We start from the raw sequence: 24,449 nt of genomic DNA on the forward strand, positions 1-24,449 counted from the left end.
TGGAGTACAGTGGCGCGATCTCGGCTCACTGCAAGCTCCACCTCCCGGGTTCATGCCATTCTCCTCAGCCTCCCAAGTAGCTGGGACTACAGGGCGCCTGCCACCACGCCCGGCTAACTTTTGGTATTTTTAGTAGAGACGGAGTTTCACCATATTAGCCAGGATGGTCTTGATCTCCTGACCTCGTGATACGCCTGCCTCGGCCTCCCAAAGTGCTAGGATTACAGGTGTGAGCCACTGTGCCCAGCAAGCAGAACCCTTTTGCCCAATTAGTTTTGCTATGTTCTAGTAACTATCGCCACAACTCTCTGAGGATCAGGGTCCCCCAGCTGCCACTCCAAACTTGCTGCTCATTATGATAATTGCATCCACCTGGCTACTGAGGGCTAACAGCTTCTATTGTTTCAGGGTCCCATCATCCCCACTGCCATGCGTGAGTCTAGTTCTGTCTGATCATTAGCCCTGGCCTAGAGACTCTTGGTGATACTGGTGCCCTCTTATGTCTCTCCCAGCAGTGCATTCCTTATTGCTTTGGGATATCTTCTGGGTCTCCTGTGGGATATAGTCACCTTGCAGGCTTTCCTGCTGCATGCAGTATAGCAGTTCTAGCATGGCCATTTTTCTGAGCCTTTTCCCCTCTTCCATCTTCTGCTATGGCAATTCTGGCGTTCCTACCTTAGTTGGTGTGGGCCATAATTTTCTTCAGGCTTCTAAGAGCCATTCCAGCAGTATGTTCCCACTGTCATCCCGCGATCATGCCAGGGCATTCCCAAATTGATCACCTTTCCTTTTTCAAAATGTTTTGCCCCTGTTGATCCCATGCCTTCTGAACATAGTCTCAGGCATATTCTTCCAGTCTCAGGGTCTCCCCTAGGATCCATCCCCAGCGGTCTGTCAACAGCTCCTGGTACATGTTGGTAGGTTCTGCAGCTCCTTCACAGTAGAAGCCCTTCCGTCTCTTATGAGACCCAGCTTGTCTCTGGCCAAGTCATGCTGTGACTTTACCCTAGTTACTGGGTTAGTGGTCAGGAGGGCAGATGGTGGCAGATTCTACATGAGGTGCATGTTGTCCTGCAGAAGAGAGTCCTCTGCATCATCTTTTAGCAAACCGGGAGTGCCAGCCCTTAGAGAAAGGTGGGCCACTTCTGCAGGCTCAGAGCAATCTGGGAATTCAAGATCTTTGGGTACATCCACTCAGATATTCACATCTCATGTATCAGAGTCCCATTCTTTCCCAACGAGGAACCTGTCCTTGAACCTTTTTTGGCACTCTGCTACTCATTTTTTGTTTGTTTGTTTGAGATGGAGTCTCACTCTGTCGCCCAGGCTGGAGTGCAATGGTGCAATCTCGGCTCACTGCAAACTCTGCCGCACAGGTTCAAGTGATTCTCCTGCCTCAGCCTCCCGACTAGCTGGGATTACAGGCACCTGCCACTGCGCCCAGCTAATTTTTGTTTTTTGGTTTTTTGTATTATTTATTTATTTATTTGAGACGAAGTCTCAGTCGGTCACCCAAGCTGGATTGCAGTGGTACAATCTCAGCTCACTGCAACCTCCACCTCCCGGGTGTCTCAGCCTCCCGAGTAGTTGGGACTACAGGCCTGTGCCATGATGCCCAGCTAATTTTTTTGTATTTTTAGTAGAGACAGGGTTTCACCATATTGGTCAGGCTGGTCTCAAACTCCTGACCTCAGGTGACCCGCCTGCCTCGGCCTCCCAGAGTGCTGGGATTACAGGCGTGAGCCACCGTGCCCAGCTGTTTGTATTTTTAGTAGAGATGGTGTTTCACCATCTTGGCCAGGCTGGTCTTGAACTCCTGACCTCGTGATCTACCCGCCTCGGCCTCTCAGAGTGCTGGGATTATAGGCATGAGCCACCGCACCCGGCCTGCACTCTGCTACTATTAGGATTACACCATGTACCTGGTCCTCAGCTTTCCCTTTCCTCCAGGTGCAAGGGATGAGAGTATCCCTATGAGCTCCACTCAGTTTTCAATTGCTGATGAATCCTTTTCAACATTTCATTATTTTTTTCGAAGTGTTAATTATCCTTAGTGAAAGCCACCTAATTGAATTGTCCTTGTGGTAATTCCCCCCATATTTCTCAACCACCTGATAGGTCACACCCTCTGGTGCATTTCCTTCCATGGGAATACCATTCTAGTTCACCATTGGCAAAAGTTTTAACAATTTCACTGCTATCTTGTGCTACGGACTATATGTACTTCTTCTACTGCCACTGATGGGGTCTGCACTGCCAGCTGGATGGTAGGTGATCCAATTCCAAAATCTCATGTTGGCATCTCTTTCTTGGATCACTGCTGGTATAAACAATCTAGGGTTGAGTTCCCAGGGAAGGAGACACTGAGAGATATTAGCATGGAAGAAGTTTGTTATTAGCACAGAAGTTTGATATTAACACAGAAGAAGTGCTGGGAGGGAAGTGAAGGAGTCAGGACCGTGTATAGGAAGAGGTTGGTTGGACCACAGTGAAGTCTAAAAGTCTCAACCATGGGAAGCTCTGAAGCTGGGTGATCCTTCAGAGTAGTCTCAAGTTGGGGAAGGGGGACCAGGCCTTTGAGTCCCCATATTGGCCAATCATTGGATGTGGGTCCCAGGAGTTGGAGTGATCTTGGGTGAGGTGACTTTCTTCATCCAAGGCAATTCCCAAAGAGGACTGACAACTGAAGACTGACCACACCATCAGCAACTGGGGGAGTAGTCTCCAATCCTGAAAGGCACCTAGGCAGAACCAGAGCATCCACTACGATCACGGTAAGCAGACAAACAGACCTGACTATCCTATTTACTACTCAGTGAGGCAACCCATACCACCTCCTCTCCACCCCATCCCTGTCTATGGCACTTAACATCTTCTAACGTAGTATATAATTAACCTATTTATCATACTGTTTAGCAGCAATTTCCCCTGCTAGAATGTAAAATCAAAGAAGACAGAGATTTTTATTCATTTGATTTACTAATGCATGCTAAGCACATAGCTAAGGACCCAACACATAATAGGGGCTGAGAAACATGTTCTGAATAAGTGAACAAATAAATAAATAAATAAATACCTAACTCGTTGGTTTTTCGTGAGGATTAAACTGAATTGATGAATGTAAAATATTTAAACAGGCCAGACACACACTCACCACCATGTTAACTATTATTATTATAGAGTTTAAAGTCTTAGACCAATATGTTAATAACGACTGTCTCTGATTTACGGGATTATAGGTAATTTTTATTTTGTTCTTTGGAATTTTTGTATCTTTTAAATTTTCTGTGATAGATAATCAGGAAAGGAAAAATAGCAAATTATTAAGTTAAAAGAAAATTTGGTTGGTATACATTGGATAGTAGAGAGAATGAAAATTCCTGATGGACATCACCTCTCTTAGAAAGAGCAATTGATTTGACAGCAAGTTTTTTTGTTTTTTGTTTTTTTGAGACAGAGTCTTGCTTTGTCGTCCAAGCTGGAGTGCAGTGGCACCATCCTGGCTCACTGCAACCTCTGCCTCTCGGGTTCAAATGATTCTCCTGCCTCAGCCTCCCGAGTAGCTGAGATTACAGGCATCCGCCATCAAGCCTGGCTAATTGTTGTATTTTTAGTAGAGCCAGGGTTTCACCATGTTGGCTAGGCTGGTCTCAAACTCCTGACCTCAAGTGATCCGCACACCTCGGCCTCCCAAAGTGCTGGGATTACAGGCATGAGCCACCATACTCGGCCTGACAGCAAGTTTTATATGGTTCTTTCTCAAGCTTGACCTCTACATTGTTGAGGGCCTGGAACTGTGCCTGGCACAGAGCAAACACTCAGGAAATATTTGCTTCTAATAAGGACAGGAGGAAATTGGCATCATGGGATTTGGGAGATAGCTGTTCTACTGTTGAAAGCAGCACTGTCAGGCTGAGGAAGTTTTAAAATTCACTGTTTGTGTCTCAGTTTTCCTGTCAAACAGATAATAAATGGTTGTTTCCCACTCTGACCTGTTAGTGGCCTCATGGACCTACTTCAATAATAAATGATTTCAACAATATCCCTATCAAAATTTTAGCTGCCCCTTTTATACTTTTTTGCAGAAATTGACAAACTGATCCTAAAATTTATACGAATATATAAGGGACCCAGAATAGCCAAAACAATCTTGGAAAAGAAGAACAAAGTTGGAGGACTCACACCTCCCAATTTCAAAATTTACTACAAAGCTACAATAGTCAAGACAGCAGGATACTGTAATAAGGATAGAAATTAATGGCATATAATTGAGAGTCCAGAAATACACTGTCAAATATGGTTAATTGATTTTCAACAAGAGTGGCAAGACAATTCAATGAGGAAAAATAATCTTTTCAACAAATGGTGTGGGGTAACTGGATTTCCTCATGCAAAACAATGAAACTGAACCCCCTATATCACATCATATCATATCATATAAAAATTAATTTAAGGCTGGGTGTGGTGGCTTACACCTGTAATCCCAGCACTTTGGGAGGCCGAGGCAGGAAGAGCCTAGGAGTTCGAGACCAGCCTGAGCAACATAGCAAAACCCTATGTCTACAAAAAATATATATTTTTTAATTAGCCTGGCATGGTGGTACAATCTGTGGGCCCTGCTACTGGGGAGGCTGGGGCAGGAGGATCACTTGAGCCCAGGAGGCTGAGACTGCAGTGAGCCATATTCATGCCACCTCATTCCAGCCAGGGTGCCAGAGAGAGACCTTCTCTATCTCTCAAAAAAAAAAAAAAAAAAATCAAAATGGATTGTAGGCCGGTGCAGTGGTTCACACCTGTAATCCCAGAAGTTTGGGAGGCTGAGGCAGGCGGATCACCTGAGGTCAGGAGTTTGAAACCAGACTGGCCAACATGGCAAAACCCCGTCTCTGCTAAAAATACAAAAATTAGCCGGGCATGGTGGTGCACACCTGTAATCCCAGCTACTCAGGAGGTTGACAGGAAAATCGCTTGAACTCGGGAGGCAGAGGTTGCAGTGAGCCTAGATTGTGCCACGACACTCCAGCCTGGGCAACAGAGCAAAACTCCGTCTCAAAAAAAAAAAAAAAAAAAGGCTGGGCACAGTGGCTCACGCCTGTAATCCCAGCACTTTGGGAGGTCGAGGAGGACAGATCACGAAGTCAGGAGGTCGAGACCATCCTGGCCAACATGGTGAAACCCCATCTCTACTAAAATAAAAAAGAAAAAAAAATTAGCCAGGTGTGGTGATGCACACCTGTAGTCCCAGCTACTCGGGAGGCTGAGGCAGGGGAATTGCTTGAAGCCGGGAGGCGGAGATTTCAGTGAGCTGAGATCGTGCTGCCACTGCATTCCAGCCTGGGCAACAGAGCGAGACTCTGTCTCAAAAAAAAAAAAAAAAAAAGGATTGTAGACCTAAATGTAAGAGTGAAATGACAAAACTCCTAGAAAAAAACATAGGAATCAATCTTCATTGCTTTGGATTATGCAATGGTTTTCAAAATATGACACCATAAGCACAAGTAACTAAGGAAAAAAATAATACATTGAATTTCCATCAAAATTTAAAACTTTGTGCTTCAAAGGACATCATAAAGAAAGTGAAAAGACAACCTACAAACTGGGAGAAAAGATTTGCAAATCATATATCTGATAAAGGACTTATATCTGGAATATAGATATAGCTCTTGTAAGAACTCTTACAACTTGGTAGTAAAAAGACAACCCAATCTTAAAACGGATCTAAATAGCCATTTCTACAATATACAAATGGCTGATAAGCACATGAAAAGATGCTCAACATCATTTGTCATATGAAAAATGCAGGCTGAGGCAGGAGGATTGCTTGAGCCCAGGAGTTTGAGGTTGTGATGAGCCGTAATGGTGCCACTGCATTCTAGCTTGGGTGACAGAGCAAGACCCTGACTCTAAGATAAAAGAAAAAAAGAAAAGAAATAAAGAAAAAAATGCAAATCAAAACCACAATAAGGTACCCCTTTAAACCCACTAGAACAGTTACAAAAAAAAAAAAACAAGGAGGGCCAGGTGCAGTGGCTCACACCTGTAATCCCAGCACTTTGGGAGGCCGATGTGGGCAGATCATGAGGTCAGGAGATTGAGACAATCCTGACTAACATGGTGAAACCCCGTCTCTACTAAAAATACAAAAAATTAGCCGGGCATGGTGGCACACGTCTGTAGTCCCGGCTACTTGGGAGGCAGAGGCAGGAGAATTGCTTGGACCCGGGAGGCAGAGGTTGCAGTGAGCCAAGATTGCGCCACTGCACTCCAGCCTGGGCGACAGAGCGAGACTCCATCTCAAAAAAAAAAAAAAAAAAAAAGGAATAAAAACAAGTGTTGGGGCCAGGCGCAGTGGCTCACACCTGTAATCCCAGTACTTTGGGAGGATAAGGTGAGCCAATCACCTGAGGTCAGGAGTTCGAGATCAGCCTGGCCAACATAGTGAAACCCTGTCTCTACTACAAAAACTAGCTGGGTGTGGTAGCGCACGCCTATAGTCCCAGTTACTCAGAAGGCTGAGCCAGGAGAATGGCTTGAACCAGGAATGCGGAGGTTGCAGTGAGCCGAGATTGCACCACTGCATTCCAGCCTGGGGGATAGAGCAGGGCTCCGTCTCAAAAGAAAAAAAAAAGTGTTGGGGAGGATATAGAGAAATCAGAACCCTCATACATTGCTGGTGGGAACATACAACAGGGCAACTGCTTTGGAACACAGCTTGGTAGTTCCTCAAAAAGTTAAATAAAATTACCATATGACCCAGAAATTTCACTCCTACATATATATCCAAGAGAATTAAAAACCTATGTTGATGCAGAAATTTGCACACAAATGTTCATAGCAGTGTTATTCCTAACAGCCAAAAGGTAGAAACAACCAAAATGTCCATCAACTGATGGATGAATAAACCAAATCCATACAATGGAGAATTATTGAGCCACCAAAAGGAATGAAGTACTGACACACACAACATGGTTGAACTTTGAAAACATGCTAATAAGTAAAAGAAGCCAGATGGCTGGGTGCAGTGGCTCAGGCCTGTAATCTCAACACTTTGGGAGGCTGAGGTGGGCGGATCACGAGGTCAGGAAATCAAGACCATCCTGGCTAACACGGTGAAACCCCATCTCTACTAAAAATACAAAAAAATTAGCCGGGCATGGTGGCGGGCACCTGTAGTCCCAGCTACTCGGGAGGCTGAGGCAGGAGAATGGTGTGAATCCAGGAGGCAGAGGTTACAGTGAGCTGAGATCGCACCACTGCACTACAGCCTGGGCTACAGAGCGAGACTCTGTCTCAAGAAAAAAAAAAAAAAAAAAAAAAGCCAGACACCAGGCAGACTATATATTGTATTATTCTATTTACAGGAAGTATCCAGAAGAGTCAAATTTATAGAGATAGAAAGTAGATTGTTGGTTGCTAGGGGATGGGGATGGGGTAGGGAAATGAGAAGTGACTTGATAGGTGCCGGTTTCTTTTTGGAGTGATGAAATGTTCTAAAATTAAATAGTGGTGATGGTTGCACAATTCTGTGAATATACTAAAAACCACTTAATTGTACGCTTTAAAAGGGTGAATTTTATGGCATGTAAAGTACATCTAAGTAAAGCTGTTATTAGAAAAAGAAAAGGGGCCAGATGTGCTGGCCTATGCCTGCAATCCCAACTACTTGGGAAGCTGAGGCAGGAGGATTGCCTGAGCCCAGAAGTTGGAGACCAGCCTGGGCAACATAGTGAGACACCATCTCTAAAAAATAAAAAAGAGAAAGGAAAGGAAAATAAAAGGGTAGGGGGCAAGGGGAGGGATAGCATCAGGACAAATACCTAATGCATGTGGGGCTTAAAACCTAGATGATGGTTTGAGAGGTGCAGCAAACCACCATGGCACATGTATACTTATGTAACAAACCTGCATTTTCTGCACATGTATCCCAGAAGTTAAAGTATTATATATATATAAAAGAAAAAAAGGCTGGGTGTGGTGGCTCGCACCTATAATCTCAGCACTTTGGGAAGCCAAGGCAGGAAGATTGCTTGAGCCCAGGAATTTGAGACCAGCCTGGTCAACATGGTAAAAACCCATATCTACAAAAAATACAAAAATGTGTGGTGGTGCATGCTTGTGGTCCCAGCTACTCGGGAGGCTGAGGTGGGAGGATAGCTTGAGCCTGGGAGGTCAAGGCTGCAGTGAGCTGTGATCACACCACTGCTCTACAGCCTGGGCAACAGAGCAAGACCATCTCAAAAAAAAAAAAAAAAAAAAGAGGCAAATGACACAAGGAGGTTTCTTAAACCAGAGCACTGGAAGTTGGACTAGTGCAAAGCTTTCAGGGGACCAAAGTCCCTGCAGGGTCACAGGGGCAGTCTGAGCCTTTTCCTTCCTGCCCCACAGTGCAGGCATTCCTGCCCCTTTCCCCAACATGAAACACAGCCACCTCTGTGGTCTCTATCAGGTTGCTAAATGATTTTCCGAACCTGAGTTAGCCAGCGGCCCTGTGAGCTGCCAGCCATGCTGAGTGACTGTTCTAAAAGGGCCTGAGCTCCTTCAAACAGCCCATGTAGAAGGTTCTTTTTCCCCTTGCCTGGAAAGTCTCCTCTGCCTACCTGTGCCTTAGCCCCTCCTTACTCTGCCTTTTCCATAGGGCATTCTGCAGCCTCCCGTGGGCTTTTTTATCTACCCCTTCCTGCCCTGGGCCCTCTCCCCAAAATCACAAGTCATCCACTTCACCAAATTTGGTGGATCAAAAACCCACCAGGCATGCTTTTATTTTTTAGGAGACAGATTCCTGAAATTCACCCCACTGAAATTGAGTCAGTAGGTTGGGGGCAGGCCTGGGACTCTCGAAGCTCCCCCAGGTGATTCTGATGATCAGCCAGATTTGGGAACCTTTGATCCAGTTCACCCTCCCACCCAGTGCTCCAGCATCCCTGCCGAGAGGTTGACTCAGCTTTTCCAAGAAGCATTCTCTGACTTGCCTTGCCAAGGTGGGAGCTCCACCCAAGTGCTTCGAAAATGCTGTGCTCATCATCAACCCCAATCTTAGTGTGAATCATGTATTGTCATCGCCTGTTTAAATGTCTCACTCCCCTACTAGACTCTTTGAAGAAGGGGACTGTGTCTTAGTTAATGTATTACCCCCAATACCTGACTTGTAGTAAGGACTTCGTGTATTTATCAAGTGAGTGAGTGAATAAATGAACACCACTAGAAATCTACGAATATAATACAGTCATTATCTAAGGTATAATGATTTTGCTTGTACAGCATTTGGTGTGAAGAATTTGACAGTGAAAATATTTATTTGGCTATTGTGTAAAAGGAATTAGATTTTGATATATCAGCTCTGAAAATCGGGCTGGAAGCTAGCTGTCCTTTAGACAGGTAGGTCCAGCTGTTCTCACAAGTGCGTCATTTAGGAAGACATACCATTCACTGGAAGGATTTGACATATTTCCTGGGTCCAAGAATAAGCTTTGACTTAGGCTCTGTAGTCTGTAAATGTGAGAGAAAGTAAAGTATGAGCTGATTTAGATTTATCCATATCCAGTTAAGGGCAGATTCACATTTTGAGGGGCCTGAAGCTTGGACAATTTTGGAGGCCTTCTTTTAAAAAAGCCCTTGTTTCTCTACCACCCCCAAACTTCTAGTGCCAGGAGCCCAGGACAGGCTCATTTTGTGACATCACATCTGACCCTGTACCTTTATGACATGCCAGGTGGGTCTTTACAGTGAGTAAAGGAGTATTCCTGGACGTCACCTATGTACTGATATAGCTAGCAATAACTTCATATCTACCTAAGTGACAGCATACCACATACGTCTCCCACATCCCATAAATATGTCCCCAACATCCCATACTAAATGTAGTCCCAATGCAACTTCCTCTTAGCTGGATATCCAGAATGCCCATGGCCTCTCCAATGTCATTGACATCAGCGGAAAGTGGTAGAGGGGAAGTTAGGGTAGAGACAGAGAACTAGTTAAAGTATCTTACCTTTGAAATTTTTATAAAAACAGATTACCATGAGAACACACAGTAGTCCCCTCCCAGAGCCATGAAAGAGGACAGTGCAATTGAGGGGCTATGGAGCTTAAACTCTGTTTAGTTTCATGATAAATGCACCTCTGCAAACAAACATTTATTGAGCATCCCTTACATGCCAGGCACTGTTTCAGGCACTCAGAATGAAGTGGTGAATAAAATAATCAAAGCCCATGACCTCATGGGGTGCACATCTAGTCTAGTTAAAATAGGTGCGTTTTCCTGGTTTGTGAGGACAGGAACATTGGATGTATTGGCCACCACTGCCTGACTCTCAATAAATATTTGTGGAATGAATAAATGAAAGATGGAATGAATGAAACATTTCAGAACTAAAAAGTATTGTGCTGTTGAGATTTGGTATGTCAAGGAAATTCAGCACAAATTACAAAGTTGCTACAAAGCCTATGAAAAATTATAAGGACGATAATGACATGGGTGTTGCACCACAATTTTCCAGGACCCAAGCAGGACTATTGTTCTGACATGTATTAACATTGGCAGGTAACCAGAGATTCCACTTCCTTTCTGGAACTAAATTGGCACTCCAGCTAGTACACCTCTAAGGCAGGTCCTCCCTCAGGTTTGGAAGGTTAAAAACAGGGAGAGACAAGTGAGAACCAGTCCCAGTCCTGTGTCACCGACTCCTCCTTCTTCTGCCCGCTGGCTGCCGGAGCTACTGGAGATGTGGCCCTCACAGCTGCTCATCTGTCACAGCATTCACTACAGGTGATTGGGTAACCTCTCCCTCCCATTGACCCCTCCGCCACCACCCCCCTACCTCCTACTTCACAGGAGATAGAGGTAATCAGAGGACAATGCCCACAGTCACCAAACCTGCAACATTACTGCACCTGAGTCCATCTTCCCCTTTATTCCTCTGTTAGGGATGGAACGAGCCCCAGCTGCATCATTTATTAGCTCTGTGACATGGAGCAATTGTGAGGGCCTCAGTTAAAGATTGTCCCCCACTTTTTTTTTTTTTTGAGGCGGAGTCGAGATCGAGGCTGCAGTGAGCCATGATTGCACCACTGCACTCCAGCCTGGGCAACTGAGCAAGACCCTGTCTCAAACAAACAAACAAACAAACAGAGATAATGGAAAAGGTACATGGTGCCTGGCACAAGAAACTTTCTTTAATTATTAATATTGCTGTTACTATTCTTATCATTTCTGTCCAAGGCCAATGCCTTCCATGGTATCTTGCCTTTTCAGAAACTCCACTCTTATCAGTTATTCACTCTCCCTGTTCCTTCAGCCTTTCTTCTATAGCCTCCTACCCATCACCATATAAACAAATACAATTTACTTCAATTTTTAAAAATGACAACGTAATTAAGAACTTTCCTTGACCTCATCTGCCCCTCCATCTGTCATTCTTTCTCAACTGCAACCTTTGGAGAGTAGCTCGCATTCACTGTCTCTGTGACGCTGTTTTCCTCCCTTCCTTTCTGCATCCACCCAGCACTCCTCGGAGTCAGTCTTAGCAAGGTTACTAAAACCTCCCTGTGGCTTGATCCGGTGACTGCCTTGAGTCTTTTCTTCCTTGACCTCTCAGTAGCTTCCCAAGTTGCTTATTGTTCCCCCTTTAATGTGCTTTTCATCCCTTGACTTCAGGACATCTGGCTCTTTAACTCCTTTAACTCCTACTTTCCCAGCTCCTCTTCCCAGTGTCCTGTGTGGGCTCCTCTCCCTTTGTGAGTTCTTCGACTTCTGCTCATCCCTAAGTGGCTGTATTCTCTGCTGGTCTAGCCCTCGTTTTGTTCTTTTCTTACTCTTTCCTCTCCTCTGGTTCATCCCAATGATTCTGTGGCTTCCATTATCATCCAAAGCTGGAGATCAATCATCCAGTGCCGCCAGTCCAGACCTCTCTTCCAGGCTCCAGACACATAAATCCAGCTGTCTGCTGCCATTCCCCATTTACATTCCCCACAGGCCCTTCAACATCCACATGCTCAAAATAAGCTCTTCATCTTGCCCCATAAACTAGTCCTTCCTCTTGTTTCCTATTTCAGTGAACAGCATCTCCCTTGACCCAGTTGCCCATGCTAGAAACTTGAGAGTCTCCCTTTACTTCTTCTTTATCCAATCAATTAACAAGGCCTGTCCATTATCCCGCCTATAAATCTCTCAACTCCATTTGTTTCTTTTCACTTACACAGTCACTACTCTCTTGTAACTGGCCTTCTTGTTTCCAACTCCCTCCCTTCCGCAGGATAAAACGCAGACTCTAGGCAGGTTGGGTGGGACTGGAGGGGCAGGCTCTGCTCCCTGTGATCAGCCCTTGCTTACCTCTCCAACCTCAGGTCTTTTCTCTTCTTCGCCACCTACCCTTCGCTCCAGCCACACAGCTCCACTTTTACTTTCCAAAAAGCCAGGCTCCTTCTTGTCTTTGGGCCTTTGATTCTGCCACTCACTCTAAATAGATTAATCTTTGCAGCCTTAAGTTTTTGTTACCACTGGGGCCATCCCCCCGACAGCTCCCCTTATTTACCCTACTGTAGCATTCCCCACACTGTGCCCCAACTGCCTGTTTGCCTGTCTTCTCATCTAGTCTGCGAACTCCTTGATGAAGGGACTCAGCCTCTTTTGTTCACTGCTGAAGAAGGCTCTAAGTAGCACCTGGCTCGAGGCAGGTGCTGGACATGTGATTGCTGGGTGAATGAATGGAGGACATGTGATTGCTGGGTAAATAAATGGAGGACACGTGATTGTTGGGTGAATAAATGGAGGACACGTGATTGTTGGGTGAATAAATGGAGGACACGTGATTGCTGGGTGAATAAATGGAGGACAGGTGATTGTTGGGTGAATAAATGGAGGACACGTGAATGTTGGGTACATAAATGGAGGACACGTGATTGCTGGGTGAATGAATGGGCCACTGGTTCTTCTACATATCCATGTAGCCAGTAGAAACCTGGTCCTTGGAGGTTACTGCGTAAGCTTTTTAAGCACCTCTTTTCTGAAAGCTCATCACTGACCCACACATTCTTTCCACTGCCAAGCCTCAAACTCTGAGCCAGGGGTGGAGGAGAGAAGAGGTGGGGGTGACTTTCCTTTGGAAGAGAAGAACGTGGATTCTGTCTTTTCTGAGGTCAAGTCTACCAGCTCCCTCCCTCATTCATTTCTTCTCCACCCCTCAGCATCAATGTATCATCACTTACCCACCTTGCCTTCCTTTCTGCGTCAGAAGAGGAGGGGTCCCTCCTTCCAGCCAAGGTTAGCCCTTCTATGAGAACCCTTGGTGCTATGCCTCTTAGGAACCATCATGCACCCATTGTGCCCTTCTCTTCCCATTTAACAGCGTCCTGTCTGTGGTCTCCTTCCTTTCTACAGATATACAAGCTGAATGAAGTCTCTTCTATCTTGAAAACATTGTGACTTTTTCTTTTCTTTTTCTTTTTCTTTTTTTTTTTTGATACAGGGTCTCACTCCTGTCACCCAGGCCGGAGTGCAGCAGTGTGATCAAAGCTCACTGCAATCCCTACCTGCTGGGCCCAAGTGATCCTCCTGCCTCATCCTCCCAAGTAGCTGGGACCACAGGCATGTGCCACCATGCCTGGATAATTTTTGTATTTTTTGCAGAGACAGGCTTTCACTATGTTGCCCAGGCTGGTCTCGAATTCCTGGGTTTGAGTGATCCGCCCACCCTGGCCTCCCCAAGTGCTGGGATTACAGGTGTGAGCCACTGCACCTGGCCAACAAATTATTTTAAAAGGGATTTTCCACTATACTTTCTGCCTCCATCATTGTTTTCACCCTCTTGCTCTTTCCTCCTGGCCCCCTCTCCTTCCCATCTATATTGAACACGCTTTCTCTCTCTCTCTTTTTTTTTTTTTTTTGTTGAGACGGAGTCTTGCTTTGTCACCCAGGCTGGAGTGCAGTGGTGTGATCTTGGCTCACTGCAACCTCTGCCTCCTGGGTTCACGCCATTCTCCTGCCTCAGCCTCCCAAGTAGCTGGGACTACAGGCGCCCGCCACCACGCCTGGCTAATTTTTTGTATTTTTAGTAGAGACGGGGTTTCACCGTGTTAGCCACGATGGTCTCAATCTCCTGACCTCGTGATCCGCCCGCCTCGGCCTCCCAAAGTGCTGGGATTACAGGCGTGAGCTACTGCGCCCAGCCGAACACACTTTCTTTAAGGTCACAAATGACTTAGTCCAGCTCACGTTCGAGGCTTGCCCCTACTCTCTACTGACACATATGCCCTAGGTTTCTGCCTCACCTTCCGCATCGTTCAACACGGGTTTATTGAGCACCTGTTTTGTGTGCAGCCCGGTGGTGGGGAAGGAAAAGTTATCAAAAAGTGGCCTCTGAACTCAGAGGTGTGACTAAGATACACACACGGAACTCTACTGAACAGTGGATGGCAGAATATAAGTGCCAAGTTATGTGGCACAGACTGTGCTTCCTACCAGGGAAGAGAGAGAACAGCCAGGCTGGAACAGGCAAAGAAATCTTGAAGCTTAAGGTACGAGCTAAGCTAAACTCTATGATGGGCGGGATTTTGCAGAGTGGGGGTGGAGTTGGGGAGCAAGTGCCAGGTTACAGTAAGACAGGAGCAAGGCCTCTACCATCTAAGATGCCTTCAGAGGTTTTCTTCACATTAAAGTGTAAATGACTGAGAAGGACTAAAAATGTAACCTATTTAAGTTGTACTTGCATTTTACATTAAAGACTTCAACTAAGAAGATGCAGGGTTTTTTTTTTTGTTTTCTGTTTTTTTTTTTTTTTTTGAGATGGAGTTTCGCTCTTGTTGCCCAGGCTGGAGTGGAGTGGAGTGATCCTGGCTCACTGCAACCTCTGCCTCCCGGGTTCAAGCGATTCTCCTGCCTCAGCCTCCCGAGTAGCTGGGATTACAGGCATGCGCCACCATGCCCAGCTAATTTTGTATTTTTAGTAGAGACTACCATGTTGGCCAGGCTGGTTTCCAACTCCTGACCTCAGGTGATCCGCCCGCCTCGGCCTCCCAAAAGTGCTGGGATGGCGTGAGCCACTGCACCCAGCCTGCAGTCTTAATGATAGAATTTCAGCCATTTCCTGAGTTAGAAAAAAATATAATAATAATGAAAAAACAAAAAAAGAGTCATCCCTTTCTCTCTCTGTTCAGTTTGCAAGTTTTCCCCTATAAGAATTATGCATGAGGCTGGGCTCGTGGTTTATGCCTGTAATCCCGGCACTTTGGGAGGCTGAGGAGAGTGGATCACCTGAGGTCAGGAGTTCGAAACCAGTCTGGCCAACAAGGCGAAACCCCGTCTCTACTGAAAATACAAAAAATTAGCCGGGCATGGTGGTGTGTGCCTGTAATCCCAGCTACTCCAGAGGCTAAGACAGGAGACTCACTTGAACCTGGGAGGCAGAGGTTGCAGTCAGCCAAGGTCACACCATTGCACTGCAGCCTGGGCAACAACAGAGAAACTCCATCTCAAAAAAAAAAAAAAAAGAGGCCAAGGCCTCACTTTGGGAGGCCAAGGCAGGCAGATCATGAGGTCAGGAGATCGAGACCATCCTGGCTAACACGGTAAAACCCCGTCTCTACTGAAAAAACACAAAAAATTAGCCAGGTATGGTGGCGGGCGCCTGTAGTCCCAGCTACTTGGGAGGCTGAGGCAGGAGAATGGCATGAACCCGGGAGGCGGAGCTTTCAGTGAGCAGAGATCATGCCACTGCACTCCAGCCTGGGCGACAGAGCAAGACTCCGTCTCAAAAAAAAAAAAAAAAGAAAAGAAAAGAAAAAAGAATCACGCATGAATATAACAGCTCTGCCATGCAAATATTTTCCTTGATATGAGGTCAGAGCCAGGCCTCAGGCACACACAACTGCATATCCTCCCAGCAGGCACTTTGCTCTCAGTGTAGGCTTGATACCATCTCTGTTCAGTGTGCTGTTATATTTGAGGTGTTATTTTAATCAAAACTGTTTTTTTAAAAAAATCTTCTTTTATTTTTTGCAAAATGGTTTGCAAGTAATAATAATAGCAGATGCTTAGCTAGTGTATACTGGAGACAGATTCTGCACTAAACGCTTTGCATATAGTTGCCCCCACATAATCTTTCAAAATAACACTGTGAAGAAGGTTCTTTTATAATCCCCATTTACACATGAGGAAACTGAGGCAGCTGGGTTAAATAACTTGCTGGGAAGTTAAGGAGTTAAGATTCCACTCAGGAAGTGGGGGGTGTGGGGACTATATGGTTTCCCTCTTGCAGGAGGTTGTTGTTGACCTGCCGGCTTCCCATGCGGCTGACAGTGGCTTCTGAGCTCCTGAAGCTTCAGAAGTGTTTGCATTTTATTAGTGTAATGATAGTTTGCAGTATCTAACCCATAGCAGTGTTTCTCAAACTGTGCGAAGGACTAATTTGATTTTTTTCTTTTTTGAGACGGAGTCTCGCTCTGTCACCCAGGCTGGAGTGCAGTGGCGTGATCTCTGCTCACTGCAGCCTCCGCCTCCCGGGTTCATACCATTCTCCTGCCTCAGCCTCCCGAGTAGCTGGGACTACAGGCGCCTGCCACCATGCCTGGCTAATTTTTTGTATTTTTAGTAGAGACGGGGTTTCACCTTGTTAGCCAGGATGGTCTCGATCTCCTGACCTCGTGATCTGCCCGCCTTGGCCTCCCAAAGTGCTGGGATTACAGGGGCGAGCCACCACTCTTGGCCAATTTGATTTTATTTTTAAAAATTTCTGGGGGCCGGGCGTGGTGGTTCATGCCTGTAATCCCAGCACTTTGAGAGGCTGAGGTGGGTAAATCACCTGAGGTCAGGAGTCCAAGACCAGCCTGGCCAACATGGTGAAACCCCATCTCTATTAAAAATACAAAAAATTAGCTGGGCATGGTGGCGGGCGTCTGTAATCCCAGCTACTCAGGAGGCTGAAGCAGGAGAATTGCTTGAACCTGGGAGGCGGTGGTTGCAGTCAGCTGAGATTGTGCTATTGCACTCCAGCCTGGGCAACAAGGGCAAAACTCCATCTTAAAAAAAAAAAAAAAATCTGGCTAGGCACAATGGCTTACACTAGTAAATCCAGCATTTTTGGAGGCTGAGGTGGGAGAATCCTTTGAGCCCAGGAGTTGAAGACCAGCCTGGGCAACATGAGACCCCCATCTCTTAAAAAAAAAAAAAAGAAATAGCTGGATGTGGTGGCTCACACCTATAGTCCCAGCTGCTATTCAGAAGGATGCGGCAAGAGGATCACTTGAGCCCAGGAGTTCAAGATTGCAGTGAGCTTTGATCGTGCCACTGCACCCCAGCCTGGGTGACAGAGCAGGACCCTGTCTCAAAAAAGAAAAAATCTCCTAATCATTGCATACAATTTGATAATTGTTATAAGAGTTTCTAAATCCTCTCAATTTCTGACTTATCTTGTTGCAGATGAATAGTGAAGAGTTTGCAGGCCAACACCAGTTCGAGGACAGTATTTTGATGGGCACCAATATGTGGTATCAACAAAGCAGCTTCATACTTTTAAAATTTCATTTCATTCATTCAATACACATTTTTTAAAGTGCTTACTACATAGCAGGCACCCAACTAGGTGCTACAAATCAAGTAGGAAGAAAGAACAATGGGGCCTTCATAAAGTTAACATTCTAGCAGGGAAAGCAGAATTGAAACAATTTACTGAGAATTAATTATTTTTTATAATTAATTATAAAAATAAATACCACTGGGCATGGTGGCTCATGCCTGTAATCCCAGCACTTTGGGAGGCCAAAGCAGGTGGATCACCTGACGTCAGGAGTTCAAGACCAGCCTGGCCAACATGGTGAAACCCCATCTCTACTAAAAATACAAAAAAATTAGCCGGGCATGGTGGCGGGCACCTGTAATCCCAGCTACTCGGGAGGCTGAGGCAGAGAATTGCTTGAACCCGGGAGGCGGAGGTTGCAGTGAGCTGAGATCGTGCCACTGCACTCCAGCCTGGGCAACAAAAGTGAAATTCCATCTCAAAAATAAAATAAAATAAATAAAAATTAAAAATTAATGCTAAGGAGACGATCAGAATACTCAGCGCTCCTATTGGGGTGCCCAAAGCTAGGCTGATGGGTGAAGGAATGCTTCTCTAAGGAACCCTTCATCTTAGAGCTGAAGAATAAGCAGGGGCTGCAAGGCCCCAAATGGGGAAAGAGGGTTCTAGGGAAAAGGAGGGACAGAGAGAGAGCCCTGGAGCAGACAGACACACAGGAGGCTGCTGAAATAGTGTCCTGCAGGTCTCTAGAGCCCATGCCAAGGATGGTGCATTTTATCTCAAGAGCTATGGAAATCTCCTGAAGGATTTTAAGCCAGGGGTGGGCAAAATGGTCAGATTTACCTTTTAAAAATCATACTTTTACTTTCCCAATAATTTACACATAGCAGATTTTCATAATAATTGTAACAGGGAACTAACAATTCATTACAGAGATTTTCGCATGTGAACAAAAAGTTTGGGGCTGCTAATCTATCGCAAGAGTTATTTTTGATTCCCATGGCTCTACAAACACATGATGTAGACAGTCACTTACATCTCCAAAGAGGTCGCTATGCTCCTTCTGCCTCCTCCTCTCAGTCCCTACCATCCTCTAAGTAGCATCTTAAGAAGAGCGGCTGTGTGAGGTATGTGACCAAACTCCACCCACTCCTCTTCTTTTGCACTAACAGAACCACAATTTAGTTCAAGCCAGCAATATTCCCAGGAAAAACTCATTTTTAAACCTATTAAAAGTGACCATGTGACACAGTTCTGGCCAATGGGAAGACAGCAGAAATCTGCTGAGGATTCAGGGAAACCTTTTGCTTTCCAGATGAAAGGAAGCCGTCTGGCTAGTACAGTCCTGTCCCCTTCTTCCTACCTTAAAAATCAGTCGTGAGTCCCAGAGGTGCTGCAGCCATCTTGCCACCATGAGGCAACAAGCACAAAGATGACAATCCAACATGGTAAGGTTGATGGGACAGAAAGAAACTGAGTCCTTGAGAACTCGGCCTCTGTCCACTTCTGTTCTTCTTGTTACATGAGAAAAATAAACCCCTATAGGCTGAAGCTGCTGTAAGTCTGGTTTTCTGATGCTTCAAGTTGAAAGTAAGTGAGCTTCCCAATTGGAAATGGATGGTCCACAAAATCAGATCAACTTGCATAGCACAGTATTCTCCCCCCTGCGGCTGTTCCCATCTTTGAACATTTAGATATTTCAAAGGAAAAAGCCTTTTCTATTATTTCTGACATCGCTTTGCCCTTCTCACCAGGAGCTGTAACGGGATAAGTAGGCTCTGTCACGGGTCCTTTGTTTCCTAAAAGGGGAAGGCCGGCGATGAGGCTTCATGGAAAATGCTGATATACTACACCACATCAGAATGTGCTGTTCTCATTTATTTTTTAATACAAACCCATCTTTGCATGTGGGCACTGGCAAAGAGTTGATGGTTATGAAATGTTGGGCGACAGTGGTAATATGGGAGGTGACACACAGCAAAGGAATCTCGTCTTCAAATTACACAGAACACAAAACCATTGTGGTTCATGACATAGCTCCCACATTCTTTCCGTATTTATCCAACGGGGCTCCAGTGAATTGGATGGTGCCTTCTATTTGTTTAGTGAGTGTGTAAAACTCCTGGACAGGGTTGTGTGAAGCAATGTGTAAAAGCCACAGTCGCCAGCCTGTTACCGCTACCTTATGTCCATTTTCCTCTGTGCCACGAGCTCTGCGGAGAACCAATGAGAACAGTTGGTACAAAACTCAGGGAAGAAGTTCAGGAAGTAGTTGTCAGAAATGATGCACGCTACAGTTACTATATTCAGTGCCAAAGCAATTCATTTATCTTTACAGACACACACAAGCAGAAAGGGTGAATTCAAAGGTAGTCCTCTGGGCAGAGAAAACATTGCAATTCTAGACACACACTGTCAAGAAGCCCATATGTCTGCAATGTAAAGGGCTTTTTTAAGATTATAAGCTGTCTTTCAAACACAGCAGCTTCTTCTAAAAATAATTCAATTTGATCAGACAAAGTGGGAAGAATGCTACTGGTTGGTATCTCAGGGGCAAAGATAGAATCAAAACAGAGTATAATCTCTCATGCCTACAAAAGGGCCCCAGGAAGGACTATTCATCAAAGAGGAGATGTTTTAAAGGAACACATACACTATAAGAGTGGCCAAAGGAAAATAGAAAATGCTGAAATATATGCAAAATGAAGCCTCTGTGGTTTATAATGAGGCTGAAATCTCACTGATGGGGTCTGGCTTAACTCTGAATTAAGAGAATGAAGCTGAAATCCCCATGACCTTGAGGCAGCAGCTGAAGACTTCAATGTATGTACATTTTCGGTCACTCAACTTTTGTAACATCTGGAGCATGATTAATGCTGTGAGGGGTTTAAGAACTTTTATTGGCACTAATAGTCATTGGTTGCCACTAAAAAATGGTCCTGCTGCCAGCAAAACAAATGGTTAGGCATTTAAAGCCCCTATCAGGGTGGAAAAGGGCATTTTGCCAATTTTAGTTTCCTCTTGGAAACTGTGTGGTCAATTTTCCAAACTATGTTTGAACTTCAAAAGTCCATACTTGCTGCACTGGGTTAGATGGGCTTCCTGGTATTTCAAAGAAGTTTACAAAATCTTTGGAAAGTCTAAAAGTTTTAAGATCACAATTTGGAGAAAAAAGAAATATTATCAATATATGTGCAGAAAAATACCTTAGGAAAATTTAAAATATTAACAGCAGTTATATGTGGAGTAGTGGAATTACTACTTCTTTACACATTTTGCATTTTCCAAAATTTCTATTATAATCATACATTATTTTTATAATCAAAAGACTTTATAAAGTACTTTTAAGAAGAAAAAAATTGTTTCAAGACTTCCTTCAAAAAACCAGGCAGCTTTCTATAAAGAAAAAGGTGAGTTAGGCCAGACACAGTGGCTCACACCTGTAATCCCAGAATTTTGAGAGGCTGAGGCAGGCGGATCCCTTGAGGTCAGTAGTTCAAGACCAGCCTGGCCAACATGGTGATACCTCGTCTCTACTAAAAATACAAAAATTAGCTGGGCCTGGTGGCACACACCTATAATCCCAGCTACTTGGGAGGCTGAGGCAAGAGAGTCGCTTGAACCCAAGAGGCAAACGTTGCAGTGAACCAAACTCGTGCCACCGCACTCCAGCCTGGGTGGCAGAGTGAGACACCATCGAAAAAAAAAAAAAAAAGGAAAAAAAAGAGAAAAGAAAAGAAAAAGGTGAGTTGGATTCCACCTTTGGCACTCACTAGTATGTAACCTTGGTATTAGAGATAAGCATTATATGATTAAATTAAATAGATATAAAGTGCCTGCAGGGGTGCAAGACATATTGTAAATGCTTAATAAATGTGAGTTAGCGTCATTATTTCACCTCAAATGAAGTTCAACATTCAAAACAGTATTCAAAGGGCCCCAGGTATAGAATTCTATTCTGATGAGAAATTTATCTGAAAAAAATTTTTTTTTTTTTTGAGATAGAGTCTCGCTTTTTCACCCAGGCTGGAGTGCAGTGGTGCGATCTCGGCTCACTGCCAGCTCTGCCTCCTGGGTTCAAGCAATTCTGTGCCTCAGCTGGGATTACAGGCGCCCACCACCACACCTGGCTAATTTTTTTGTATTTTTAGTAGGACGGGGTTTCACCATCTTGGCCAGGCTGGTCTTGAACTCCTGACCTCATGATCCACCCACCTCGGCCTCCCAGAGTGATGGGATTACAGGCAGATTTTTTTTTTTTTGAGACGGAGTCTCGCTCTGTCACCCAGTCTGGAGTGCAATGGCACGATCTCGGCTCACTGCAAGTTCCGCCTCCCGAGTTCATGCCATTCTCCTGCCTCAGCCTCCCGAGCAGCTGGGACTACAGGCACCCACCACCACGCCCGGCTAATTTTTTGTATTTTTTAGTAGAGACGGGGTTTCACAGTGTTAGCCAGGATGGTCTTGATCTCCTGACCTCGTGATCCGCCCACCTCGGCCTCCCAAAGTGCTGGGATTACACAGGCATGAGCCACCAAGCCCAGCCAACCTGGATTTTTAAAAGGAAGGAAAACTGTCCTGAAAATAGGATTACAGAATAGTCCTTTCATATTGCCAAAGTGTGGGAATTCTCCCTTTCTCTCCAACTCCATGGTAAGGAGGAAGGGATCACGATGAGAAATTTACGCAAATTGATTGGATGCCACTGTTAGGGATCAGAATCTGGCTTCCTTACACCTCCCATTGGCTTCCAGACAGATTAAAAATGTGAGACTCTCATGACCACTTGTCAGGGATCCCCATGCCTGGGTCGGGTGCAGTGATGTGGGTCACAGCAGCTGCCATTCCCACAGCTGTTGGCCATCAGCCCTGGCAGGGGCTATTTCAGGTTTTACTGAGTATTTCTTGCCCCACTAGTAAAGCTTTGAGAAATGCTTTGAACTATCCAAAGACCAAAAGGCCCTCCCAGCCTCCATTCTTAAGAGAACAGTCTTCTGCTAACTTAGCCTCAGTGACGGTAGGGTTTCTCTCCTGCTGGGCAGAGACTGTCCCCCGCTAGGCCATAGCTTTCAGGGAACAGAACCATAAACCTCCTTTCTCCAAGTCAAAACTTTTTGGAAAGATTTTCTGCTCAATTTTTCTAGTCATTACAGCTAAATATGTCTAGTTTTAACTCTTTCCCTGCGGTGAGGGTAGTGAATCAGTGTCTGAAGAATTGAGGAAGAATAATACTAGCTAGCATTGATTACCACTTACTCTGTGCCTGACATTGTTCAAAGCAACTTCTGTATTGCTGTAGATATGTCTCACAACAATCTCAGGGGGTAGATACAGTTATTATTACTATTTTATAGAGGACTGGCCCCAAATTACTATGACTCCATGGCCAACTTGTTGTATGTATAGGCCTAGGAGCATCCTTTTCTTTCTCTCTCTCTCTCATAAAATTTCTGAAATGATTACCAGTTAAAAATGAGCAAGTTTGAGCCAGACAGGTGCAGTGGTTCAGGGTTGTAATCCCGGTGCTTTGGGAGGCCAAGATGGGAGGATCACTTGAGCTCAGGAGTTCAAGAGCAGCCCAAGCACCTATTGGGACCCTACCTCTAAAACAAATTTTTTTTTTTATAATTAGCTAGGCCTGGTGGCATGCTCTTGTAGTTCCAGCTATTCTAGAAGCTGAGGCAGGAAGATCTCTTGAGCCCAGGAATTTGAGGTTATCATTATCATGCCACTGCACTCCAACCTGGGCAGCAGTGAGACTCTGTCTCAAAAAATAAATTAAATTAAATAAAATAAGTAAGTTTGGGTCTTTATGTATTCAAGGGAGCAACTTTTGTCAAATTATTTTCCTTTATTTCCACTCTCCCACCCCATTGATCCTGGGTACTTTTCTAGATGATCTTGCATCCAGGTTTCAAATATGATTTCTTTATGTCATGTCCCTAAAGACTGATGCTCTGAGTTGTTGGCCTCAATTCTCTCCTAAAAGCTGTAATATTCTTTTTTATGGCCAAGGGAACAAATGTACTTCTAGAGTGACCAAAAGATAGGATGGGATAGAAAACTGGCCAGAACCATATGCGCTGAATTTTTTAGTGTAAGGAGAGCCCTGTGGAGCCCATTATTCATTTATCACACAGGCATCCCTGGGCAACAGCTGACAAGCGCAAAACAATGCTCTGCACATTACCAGACTGTCAGGACACTCGATGCAGGCCAGCCATGGCAGCCCCTTCCTCCATTCTCCCCTCCACCCCCATCCCTTGAAGCCTGCTCATGGCAAACATATGGGAGCCATTCAGGCTTATTCCCTCCTTTCCAATGTCTGAGTTATGTTGACAACAGGGGATTTACAACTGCCCAAAATGGAGCGTTGTGTTTCTTTTGGATTATTCCAAGTTTGGGGCCCATTAAAAGTTTTGTAACTATATAAATATTTATCCAGAGTTTTTGGTTACTATATAAACATAACAAACACGACATTGGACCTAAATGCTGTAAGTCACTTAAAAGTCTTCCAGTTAAGAAAGGGGGCAAACTAATAAAGGGCTTCAGAAATGATTATTTTTATTGTGAAATATTTTTACTGCTATTTTTATGCTGGGTTTTAAAAAGACCAAAATGTGTTTATCCTTGACTCTATGTAACTCTTCAGACCATCAGCCAACTTGCTTAAGCATGCTCCTGACCTGCAGAGACATGGGAGAGAATGTGGATGGTGCAGTACAAGGCTTCACCTTTGTGAATATGCTCAGGCCAACAGCTGGAAGCTTAGGATGAGAAATGCTACTCTGAGCTTTGTCACCTTCGAAGGCCAGAGATGTTACTTTATGTTCAAATGTTGTATGTTCACATTTGTTAGTAGGTTCTGGTTAACGCTTACAGATGCTAGGTAGAAAGAGCTGAAACTATTAATGCCCAGATATTAATTATTAAGGATAG

The 24,449-nt window shown here is 44.8% G+C and overlaps 1 long non-coding RNA gene across 1 annotated transcript; it reads right to left on the reverse strand.

Moving 5' to 3' along the window:
• Positions 1-2,373: 2,373 nt before the first annotated feature.
• Positions 2,374-19,368, reverse strand: LOC134729095 (uncharacterized). Its single transcript, XR_010109964.1, has 3 exons — positions 18,871-19,368; positions 9,421-9,486; positions 2,374-2,741 (listed from the first exon to the last, which is right to left on the reverse strand). It is a non-coding gene; the product is annotated as an uncharacterized LOC134729095 (long non-coding RNA).
• Positions 19,369-24,449: the final 5,081 nt, after the last annotated feature.

The sequence above is a fragment of the Pan paniscus genome, chromosome 1 (assembly GCF_029289425.2).
Source record: "Pan paniscus chromosome 1, NHGRI_mPanPan1-v2.0_pri, whole genome shotgun sequence".
NCBI classification, from domain to species: Eukaryota; Metazoa; Chordata; class Mammalia; order Primates; family Hominidae; genus Pan; species Pan paniscus.